Source organism: Petaurus breviceps, unplaced genomic scaffold (assembly GCF_028583685.1).
Source record: "Petaurus breviceps papuanus isolate PSGF00001 unplaced genomic scaffold, PetGlider_PUasm1.0 90897, whole genome shotgun sequence".
NCBI lineage: Eukaryota > Metazoa > Chordata > Mammalia > Diprotodontia > Petauridae > Petaurus > Petaurus breviceps.
Genome location: NW_027187374.1, coordinates 15,916,770 through 15,928,345, shown reverse-complemented (window position 1 = coordinate 15,928,345; position 11,576 = coordinate 15,916,770).

Genomic DNA, 11,576 nt, shown 5'->3' with positions numbered 1-11,576 from the left:
GATGACTTCTCAGATAATGAAACCAATGATAGCAGCACAGAATCTTTGGACACAGAAGATTAAATTTTGTAAGTCGGTATTTCACAACACTAGGAAATTTTCTCTTTTTATTTTTGGAAGGGGGAAGGCAGGACAGTTGGGGTTAAGTGACTTGCCCAAGGTCACACAGCTAGTAAGTGTCAAGTTTCTGAGACTGAATTTGAACTCAGGTCCTCCTGACTCTACGGCTGGTGCTCTATTAACTGTACCACCTAGCTGCCTAATAAAGTCAATTTCTCTTTTTTTTGGGGGGGGGGGAAGAAGAGGAAGGCAGGACAATTGGGGTTAAGTGACTTGCCCAAGGTCACACAGCTAGTAAGTGTCAAGTGTTTGAGACCAGATTTGAACTCGTCCTCCTGATTCCAGAGCTGGTGCTCTTTCCACTGTACCACCTAGTTGCCCTAGTAGTAAATTTTCTCTAGTACAATAGTTCAACTATAATGCAAAAATTAATAACAACTAGTGTGTTAACTTTATTTTTCAGACAGAAAAATGTTTGCTAAACTGTCATGAAGAAGTGATAGGTGCAGATTTGGACTATTCAATTTTAACATATTGTAGCAGCAAGCACCCCAAGCGTCCTCAGGGTTTGCTGCCAGCACAGGTTCTTGGATCTGCTTTGTTAAAGGAAAGCAACTCAAAATGGGTTAACAAGCTTACTTTAATCAGTCAGACAGATATTGTTTACCTTGTTCAGGGGAAAAAGGTCAGCACCCCGAACTTCAAAGTATACAGGCAGAATTATCAAGATAGAAACAGATGAAGTAGACAGCTTTCCAAACTGTCCAACCATTACATCCATACCCAGTCAACATCTGGGTTTCAACATCTGGGTTTTTCAAAGCCGGGGGGGCTCTGGACAATGGCTTCCCAGAATCCAGATCAAATCACAGAACACTTCTCAAAGTGAGCCCCCAAAACAAAGCTACACATCAGGGCTTATATAGCCTTCTCCTGGCTCAGAGAATGTAACAACCTTTTGGACCCACTGGCCAATCAAAAAGTATCTACTGAAAAACAAGCCTCCTACCCCAGGCTCCAGGTGCACACCAGCCTAGGGGCAGGGAAGATCTTCCAAATTTACATTCCCATTACACATATATTCACAAGTATTCTGTGCATACTAATCATGCACCAAAGACAATTTAAATAAATGATTTTTAAGTAATACCAGAATAATATTTTTAAAAGCTTCATATAATACTCTCATTTCACTTTTTTGCAAAAAATTAGGCATAAAATCTGCAATGATTATGCAGTGAAATATGGCGTCTGAGTCAAATTTGAACTCAGGTCTTCCTTCCTCCAGGCCTAGTAGAGCTATCTATCCACTGAGCTATCTAGCTATCAACCCTATATTGGTCTTTTCTAACTATAATTCTATCTCTAAACTTGCATTCTCAGATAATCCCAAACAAGGCTAGATAGACTTCATAGAACTCAGTTTGAGAATCTTTGCTTTGGCCTTTCAATACTATCTGAAAATATTCTTCTCCCTCTCTCCCTACAGAGAATTCCTGTCTTCTACAATAACAAACATTGATAGAATTCAGTTACATTATGCCTGGAAGACCTTGCTATGAACATATTCATTCTGAGTTGTTCCTTCTCAGTAGAACTCTGGCCCAATTACTGAATGACCTCACTGGATGAAGAAATGCTTAGTTTAGAATTAGAAACTCTCAAGTCTGAAAAGGACAGATTGCCTGGGGGTTCTCAGGCCATGGAATCCACCAAAGCAAGATCTTTGTTTTATTGTTTTCTAAGGTTAGGAAACACCCATTTCTTAGGCTTTGACCATTGATACTCCTCTGGAAGTTCCCTCTTCTTCCCACTCTTTATTGTAGTTATTATTAGTCTTGATTTTTTCACATGGACAGAAAAAAGGTTTCTCCCTCCTAAAAAGTTGCCCTACCTGTATATTTCCCAAAGGACATTTCACTTCTTCCCTGACTTGACCAAACAAAAACCTAGCCTCTCCAAAGATCAGGTGTCATGATCGGCTGAAAGGAGTGAGTGAGGTGAGATACTGTCAAAAGGAATTTTAATTCTGTTTCCAAAAAAAATCCCACCAGAGTCCCCATGGACCTCCAATATGTGTGTATGTGTGTATTTATTGGTTTGTTGGGGTTTTTTTCAAGGTTTATAAGGAAAAGGGGATTTTTTTTTTCTTCTTATTCAACTGACAAGTAAAAGTGGTATGCTTTTAGAGGAAGGAATGCTAAATTTTGAGTCAAAGAGTCTGAATGTGATCACAACTATGCTTCTTACTACCTGAGCAAATTACTTAATTTCTCAGTTTTCTCAACTACAAAATAGGGGTGGGGAGGTTAGAGGAGACAGGTCTGAGGTCCTTTCTAAATCTAGGTCCTGGAATCAACTCAACAAGCATTTTATAAGATGCTTACTCCAGGCAAGTCAATTGGGATTCAAATAGAGATATTCGATAGTACTTTTTAACTCAAATCACTCTGCTTCTCACTGATTGGCCAATAACAGGTCCCAGTCCAAGCCTCACTTACTCATTGTTTGGGTTATGACCATTCAGAGTGAGTATAAATAGCAGCTGTTTCTGTTCTGTCCAGAAACTCTGAAGGTGTTACCCTCTCCTACCAATTCTTTCATGAAGGCAAACCAAGCCATCTTTTGCCTCAATTCTTGCCAAGCATTTATCCACTGAATGAGTGTTGTCTCAAACAAACTGAGGCCTTATAAAGACCTTAGCTTTAAAGGGCCAAGGTTCTCATTGCATCCAGGGCCATCGTCATTGGTCCTGACCTATATCTTGTCCCTGGTTTCCAATGACTCTGAAGGTGAGAGTGGGGCTGACAAACCTGCCTCACTTAAATCCAATTCACTTTTGAGTAAAGACCTCACCCTCCTGAAATCATTGATCCTTTTCCAGAACAAGGGACTGACAACAAAGTCCAGACAAAGATGAAAAATGTCAGGTTCTCTCAGAACTGATAGCTATGTGGCCTCAGTATCCCAGTAAAAGGCTTCGTTAAAGAGTTTAGGGACCATCAAGGTAAGAAGTGAATATCAATGCAATGGATATTCTTCCATCCATGGCAGGTTCTATGATCAGTAGCCTATGTTGGTTGGTTTGAAGGTCAAAAAGGTTCCCTCCTTCAAAATATCTACCCTCATCCCCTACCTGCCATGATGCTTGAAATTCTTCCCAGTAAAGTTATGCTACTAAGCAATCCTATTTCCAGAATCACCCCCTCTAAAAAGCAAATCAGTTACACCTTAAGCCCTTGACACCCACCAAGATATAAGCTAACTTGAGAAAATAATCCAAAACTGAGGTCACTTTAAAAACAAAGAGACATTCCCAGGTAGAGCAGGACACAAGGTAGGCAGATACTTATGGAGGGAAAGAAGAAGGGAAAATTTTAAATTGTTCTGTGGGACCATGGTCAGTACTTAGGGAGCACACAAAAAGAATGTAGAAAGCTAGACATCATATTAAAGGAGAAAGAGCAATGAACAGGGTCAAAAGACCTTGGGTAGAATTACAAGTCCATGACTTCCTGCTATGCAACCTAGGACAAGCTACCTAGTCTCAGTTTCCTTATCTTTGACATGGGAACAATAACCTTGGATAACTGAACTCATCTTGTTGATTGGCATTTTCTTCCCTGCCTCCTGGTTTCCTTAAAGTCCCAGCTGAAAGCCCACTATATGGGGGAAATCTTTCCCAATTCCCCTTAATTCTAGTGCTTTCCCTCAGAAATTATCTAGAATTTATCCTGTATTTAGCTTGTTTGTACATAGCCATTTCCCAGATTAGATCATGAGTCCCTTGAGAGCAGGGACTGGTTCTTTGTACTCAGAATTTAACACAATTCTTGGCACATTTATTGTTGTCTTTCAATCATTTCTGACTCTTCATGACCACAGTTGGGGTTTTCTTGGCATAGATACTAGAGTGGTTTGCCATTTTCTTCTCTAGCTCATTTTACAGATAAGGAAACTGAGGCAAACAGGGTTAAGTGACTTGCCCAGGGTCACCCAGCTAGTATCTGAAGCCAGATTTGAACTCAGGAAGATGAATCTTCCTGATTCTAAGCCCAGCCCTCTATCCACCATGCCTCTTAACTGCCACTTGGCACATAATATGCACTTAATAAATGTGTCTTGACTGACCCTGGTATATGAACCAAATACGATAAGCTATAAAAAAAATAGGTTTTAGTTATATACTAACAGATTAGAAGCTCCTTAAGGACAGGAATTTTGTCATTTTTTTTTAATGTCTGTATCCTCCACCCTGCATGTAGTGCACTAGAGTTCAGTTGTTGTTTTTCCTTTGTTTTCAAAGGAAATAATGACATCGTGGGGTGATATTTTGACTTGCTCACACGTTGGTTTTAAGTGAAGCAGAGTTACACAAAGTCATCAGCCTCACTGCTTCTTCCAGATTCATCAGACTCTGAAGACCAGACAAAAGTTTGTGTGACTGACAACAGCCTGGGATGCAGAGGATGACGTCGGCATCTCTGACCAAGCTCTAAGTGTTCCATAGCACCTGCTTCAGCTGCCTTTATGGTCATTGGGAAAAAAATGCTGTTATTCACGTATTCTGCAGGAGAAGTTTTCACATGCTTGGGGGAGGCACTCCCCTAACTGAATGGAGAGCATCCGGAAGAGCAGGCTAATCAGGATGGAGAAGGACTTCAACACACTGCCATATTGTAAAAACCAGTTAAAGGACCTGCTGATGTTTGGCCTGAAAGAGACTTAGAGGAGGCATGATGACAGTCTTCAAGCACTTGGAGGATTGTTAGATTCAGACTTGTTCTGTTCTCAGACGGCAGAATAGGTGGCATGCCTAGAAGTTTCAGGAAGGTAGATCCAGGCTTAACAAACTAGTGTTGTCCAAAAGAAGAGTGAGTTATATCAGAAGATAATAGATTCCTTCTCACATGAAGTCTTCTGACAAAGGCTAGAAGATCATTTGTTATGAGTGGCTGTTCGTCATCTTGCCGGGTTAATTATAATTAAAATGGTAAATATTCCCTAAATTAATATAGCAATCTAGTGACATACCAATCTAACTGCTGAAGGTTTACTTTACAGTACCAGGGGAAAAAAATAACAAAATGTCTTTGGAGAAACAAGGATGCGTGACCTGGTGTAATGGTAGATAGGGCATTGCACTTAAAGTTTCAGAAGATCTGAGTTCAAATTCAGTCTCATATGCTTACTAGCTGTGTGGCCCTACATGCCCCTTTAACTGTTCTATGCCTCAGTTTCCTCATCTGTAAAATGGGGATGATAATAATACCTACTTGTTGGGGCAGCTAGATGGCACAGAGGATAGAATGCCAGGTTTAGAGGTGGTTTCTTGCCTTGTAAGGAAAAAACTAATCAAAAATAGGGGGCAACTAGGTGGCACAGTGGATAGAGTACTAGGCCTAGAGCAGGAAGACATCTTCCTAAGCTCAAATTTGACCTCAAACACTTACTAGCTGTGTGACCCTGGGCAAGTCACTTAATCCTATTTGCCTCTGTTTCCCAATTTGTAAAATGAAATGGAGAAGGAAATGTCAAATCACTCCAGTATCTGTGCCAAGAAAACCCCAAATGGGGTCATGAAGAGTCAGGCATGACTGCAACAGCTCAACAACAACTTGTGGGAGTCAAATGAGATAGCATGTGAAACATTTCCTAAGTTGTCAAACACTGTATAAATGCTAGCCTAATAGCTGCCTAACCTCATTTTTGTCATCTGTAAAATCAAAAAGTTGGTCTGGAGGCTCCTAGGTGGTGCAGTGAATATAGAGCACCGGCCCTGGAGTCAGGAGGACCTGAGTTCAAATCTGGCCTAAGATACTTAACACAAAAAAACTAGCCGTGTGACCTTGGGCAAGTCACTTAACCCCAATTGCCCTACCTTCCCCTTTCTAAAAAAAAAAAAAGTTGGTCTAGGTAACCTCTGAGGTTTCTTCCAGCTCTAGATCTATTATCATAAATTAATTAGATAAGAAAAGGAGTTAACTTTCACAGCTATAGATGGGGAAAGAGTTCTTTACCAAATGAAGAAAAATCTTTCCAGCAAATTTCTGTAATAAAACTCTGATTTCTAAGAAATATAAGGAATGGTACAAATACTGTCTAAGAACAAGAGCCACTCCCCCATTTGATAAATGATCAAAGGCTATGAAGAAATGGCTTTTTTTTTTGCAAGGGGAAAATCCTGTTGAAATGCTAACCAACTTTTAAAGCATATCTCAGATGTGACCTCCTCTAAGAAGCATTTCATCACCCCCTTAATCCTTCCTACTGCCCTGGGACTTTGAATATTTAGGGTTTTGGTTTGTAGCATTCTCATATATATTATGGATCATTTTGCATTATAGTTATCAATACAAATATTAAAGTTATATGTGTATTCCTCTATTCAATTTCAAGTTCCACGAGGGCATAGATCATTTTAATTAATCATCCTACCTTTGTCAATACCTATCACAGTGCTCTTGAATCACCCAGAGCCATCCATCATTCCTTCTACCTTTGACCCAGCTCTTTTTTGAATCATTTCCATCTGCCAGTATTTTATAGCTGTGTTGGAGGGTGAGAATTAAATTATAGACACCAGACAGCTGCCAAAATAGACACAGACATTCCCCATTGATTTAGTATTCCAGACAGCCTCTCCATAGACAAAAGTTTGTGGGTCTTCTGGGGTCCTCTGTCTCCAAGAAAACTTAAGGAGAAAGTCCTAGACAGCTTATAAAATGCCTTCCAATTCTTGGATTTAGTGATTCAGTATATTCCACTGATATGAACATCAAATGGGGGTGATAACACTAATTAAGCTTTTTATTTACATCTGCCTCCTTCCTTTCATTCCTGTATCTTATTTCCATACAGTTTTTCCTTTTTCTTCTACCACAGGGATGAAATTTGATAAAGAAATTTGTATCACCACCTCCTGGATTCGTAATGCTTTGCCTATACTGACTTTGTTTTAGGATTTCCCCCTCAGTTCATTGACCTTAGTATGGTGGCATTCTTTCCTTTCACCAGCCTGGGATAAACCACTTTCATGTTCTTTGGGGTTTCCCCATGACATGTGCCCAGAGGGCCTAGCAGACTTCCTGGGAAAGTCCCAAAATATGAAACCAAAGTAGAAAAGGCTAGTTATGGTTCTGGAATTGGATCTGAGAATATCTGCCAAAGGGACTCAATTTGGGCACTTTGATTAAAGCCCTGATGCCAATTAGAATTCCTGTGACCTTTGTTGTCTCAGTCAGTCATCCTGGAGAAGCATCGTGGTTAGTACTCTGAACCTGGAATCAGGAAGGTCATAAACAACTCCCCATCTCTCCAAGTCTAAATTTCTTCATTTATAAAATCGGGACAATAATAATGATAGTACCTGTCTTACAGAGTTGTCATGAAGTTCTGTCAGTTATTTTTAATCACTTATTCTTCGAATTCTTATTTTTTGGTATGAATATCATATTTCTCTATAACTAGGCTATAAACTCCTTAAGGGCAAAAAAGGTTTGGTATACATCTCTGTGATCTTCACATAACAAACAATCATCAACTGACTCAGCCCCTGCTCTTACTAAAAAAACATTCAGCTTGACTCTCCAAAACCCCTTTAAAAGTCCCCTCCTCTTCCCTTTCAACAGTTCCAAATTCTGTTCATCCACTTGAGAAGCATTGCTATACAGGGAGATGATGGATGTATGGTGCAGAATTAGACTTGTATTTCTTTGACATAGCCAATGTGAGAATTTATTTTGCTTGAAAAATATACATAATACACATATATGTGTATTATGTATATTTTCCAATGAATATTGAGAGGAAGGAAAATAAAATTTTGTTCACTGAGAAAAATATTTTTTCCCTAAAAAGCATTGCTATATCAAGAGCTAATGTTGTATCACACTTTATAACTTACAAAGATATAGAAATAGATATATGTAATCTCATTTGAGCCTCACAAACACTTTGTATGATAGCTGTTATTTCTGTTTTATAGATGAGGAAAGTGAGGCTCAGAAAGGTTGTCATCCCCCAATTACTAAATGTCAGAGGTAGGATTAAAGCCTGGATCTTAACTGGTTCCAAGTCTAACATTCTTCACTACACTAAGAAGCTATTTAGTGTTCTCAAAGAGCCTTGGTTATCCCACTTCTGAGATACATCCATAGGACTACTGTTTGATCTGATCAGCTTAATAAGTGTTCTTGCCTTCATCCTTCTCAATAAAACTGGACTTGCCAGGCAAGAAATGGAGTAAGAATCTATGTAAGTATTACCCCTCGTAATGTGATGCACTTTGGTTTTCACAAAGATGACCCATGCAGGAAAGACAATTATCACTTTTCCATGCTGACATTGGGGCATAGCTTGGGAGGGCATAATGTGACCTGTCCTCTGGGTGGCTTACACTACAACTTTTCCCCCATTTGAAGGAAACCCACTGCAGAAATTCCCACTTAGAGAAAGTGCTAAATTAGATAATAGATCTTTGTAACGGGGGCAGCATGGTGAAGTGGAAATAGACCTTTCTTTGCAATCAGACAACCTGGTATCAAATTCCAGCTTTGCCATTTTTTTTTCCCTGAGTGAGGCATTTATTTATGCCTCATTTGCAAAATAAGGGATTGAGTTAGATGACCTCTAAAGTCTCTTCCAGTTCAAAATGTAAGAGTCTATGATCTGTAATCTTATGTCACATCTGCTAAAAGCAACACACATGAGGTGGGAGAAATGGATGGTATTCCCAACCGGTGTTAAAACATTTGTATGCTAGGAATTTGATTCAAACCCATTAAGTTACTCATGTAGAAGATGCCCATAGATGAAATCTGGTCCAGAGAAGATAGTAATATAATAAATTGTGCATTTATCATATGCTATTTTAATTTTAATTATTTGTGTAAATGTTAAAGTTAACTTTGACTAAAGTTGACTGTAGTTATTTGCACCTTGTCTCTCCAATTATTAAGGCAGATAGGCGAGCACTGGCCCTGGAGCTAGGAAGACTTGAGTTCAAATATAGCCTCAAATTTATTTAACTATGTGAACCTGGGCAGATCACTTAACCTCCATCTGCCTCAGTTTCTTCCATGTAAAACAGCTATAATAATAACTCTTACTTCTAGGATTATTGTGAGAATGAAATAAGGTAATATTTGTAAAGCACGTTGCCATCCTTAAAGCACTATATAAATGCTAGCTATTTTAAAAAATCATTATGTGAAGGTTTTTTTGGCTTTTTGGAGGGGGGAGGGCATGGAAATTGCGGTTAAGTGACTGACCCAAGGTCACACAGCTAGTAAGTGTTAAGTGGGGGCGGCTAGGTAGGTGGCACAGTGAATAGAGTACCGGCCCTGGAGTCAGGAGGACCTAAGTTCAAATCCAGCTTCAGACACTTAACAGACACACACAAAAAACTGACCACATGACCTTGGGCAAGTCACTTAACCCCGACTGCCCTACTTTCCCCTCTCAAAAAAAAAAAAGAAGTATTAAGTGTCTGAGGTCAGATTTGAACCCAGGTTCTCCTGACTCCAGGGCCAGTGCTCTATTCACTGTGCCACCCAGCCACCCTATGTAAACTTCTTGAGGACAGGAATCATGTCTTTGCATCTCCTTCAATACTTGGTTCATTCCTTTGCAGTTAGTAGGCACCACTGAATTAACAAACTAATTGGAGAAGCATTCTCAGAATATATTGTAATGGTATAATGTGGGTGTTCTCTATTCTTTTTTTTCTGTTTGGAGGGCAATTGGGGTTAAGTGACTTGCCCAAGGTCACACGGCTAGTTTTGGGTGTTCTCTATTCTTAATTCTCCAATTTTATCTTTTCTCACTGGAAACAACTGCTTTGCCTCTTGGTTCACAGAGATAAGTCATCTGATGTAAACTTATTCATATACTCTCCTTTGCAAAATATCTCCCTCTAGATCAATTCTCTCATCCTGGTTTTCTACCTCAGAGAAAAAGGATTCTCCCACCTTTCCAAGACTAAACCTATTAAGCCCATTCATGTTTAGTCTCTTTTTTTTTTTAACTTGAACTTTCTCTCAAGGATAAGCTTATTCAGAAACACAGTGTTAGAATTGAAAAGGACATTAAAGGACTGTAATGTAATCTCTCTCCCAGTGCAGAAATCTTGGGAACCAGAGCCATGGAAACCTGGGAGCCAAGATTTCAGGCTAAATGTTGCTGCCACTTCAGCAGGGAAACTCTGAGCAGTAAACATCCCTGTGACTTAAGCCTAGGTTGCTGTTGAGTCATGTCCAACTCTTTGTGATCACATTTGGTGTTTTCTTGGCAAAGATAAGGGAGTGGTTGGCTGTTTCCCACTGATTTTTACAGATGACAAACAAAGTTAAGTGACTTGCCCAGGGTCACAAAGTTATTAAGTGTCTTTGATAGAGTTTGAAGTCATGAAGATGAATCTTACCTGGTTCCAAGCCCAGTGTTCTATTCACTGCACCAATCAGATGGTTGCTTAAGCCTAGGCCACCTTTGGTTTGGAATCTGATGGAATTGTGTTTTATAGGAATTGAGTAAAGCTATGAACCTAATCTTTTTCCCATCCATAGAGTCAGATAGAGTAAGGGGAGGAAGGGGGTTGGGTTATGCCCTCTTGATGTTGGGGAGAATGTAAGTTCGCTCTTCACATATTAAAGTAAACATTCCCATAAAAACTAATTTGACTATTAAGAGATTAAATGCAACTGGGGTGCTAAGAGATCGCCAAAATTGGGGCTTGAGACAAAGGGAGACACTAGTTACCCCTGATCCCTTTAGGGTCCCAGAGAACCCTGGGGGAGGGGCCAAATGCCTGGTGTTAGGCAGAGAGGGCCAGAGTAATCACTGTTACATTCATTACTATGAATAGGAAAGAAGACAGTGACAGCAGCATGTGCGGGGACAGTTAGACAGAGAGACAAAAAGACAAATAGGAAGAGAGTAAAGGGCAGAAAGAAAACTCTCTGAATTTGTCAGAGTTCTGATAGGAGCTCCTGAGCTGTATGAGATAAATTCTTATTGATTGATATATTTTATAAACTTTCCAAAGTAGATAAAGAAAGCATGGATCTGGTATTTTTCCCCTAAACCAAGAACCCCTGCAAATTTAAACTAGCAGTCTGGCTGCCTGGCTGAGGCTGGGTTACTGTGGTGTTCATGCAGCCACATGGACTCAGAGAAATTCCTCTTCAAGGCTGGACCTGAAAGTGGTGACTAGAGAGTGAGTCACCCCTGGTGACCAGAGATGGGTAGTGGCTATAGAAGCCTCATGATGCCCACGTTAGAAGGGTCAGGGCCAGAAGAGGGAGAAAATCCCTATTCTTCCCACCTATCAACAGGTGAACTTTTTTCTGCCTTATACAAACACCCCTCAAAGACACATTGTAAACTCTGAAATTCTTGTCTGAGATTTCTCATAAGTACAACATAGGGAGTCCAATTCAATATGCTGAGAGACTCCCTCAAGTTACAGATGATAGATAGATAGATAGATAGATAGATAGATAGATAGATAGATAGAT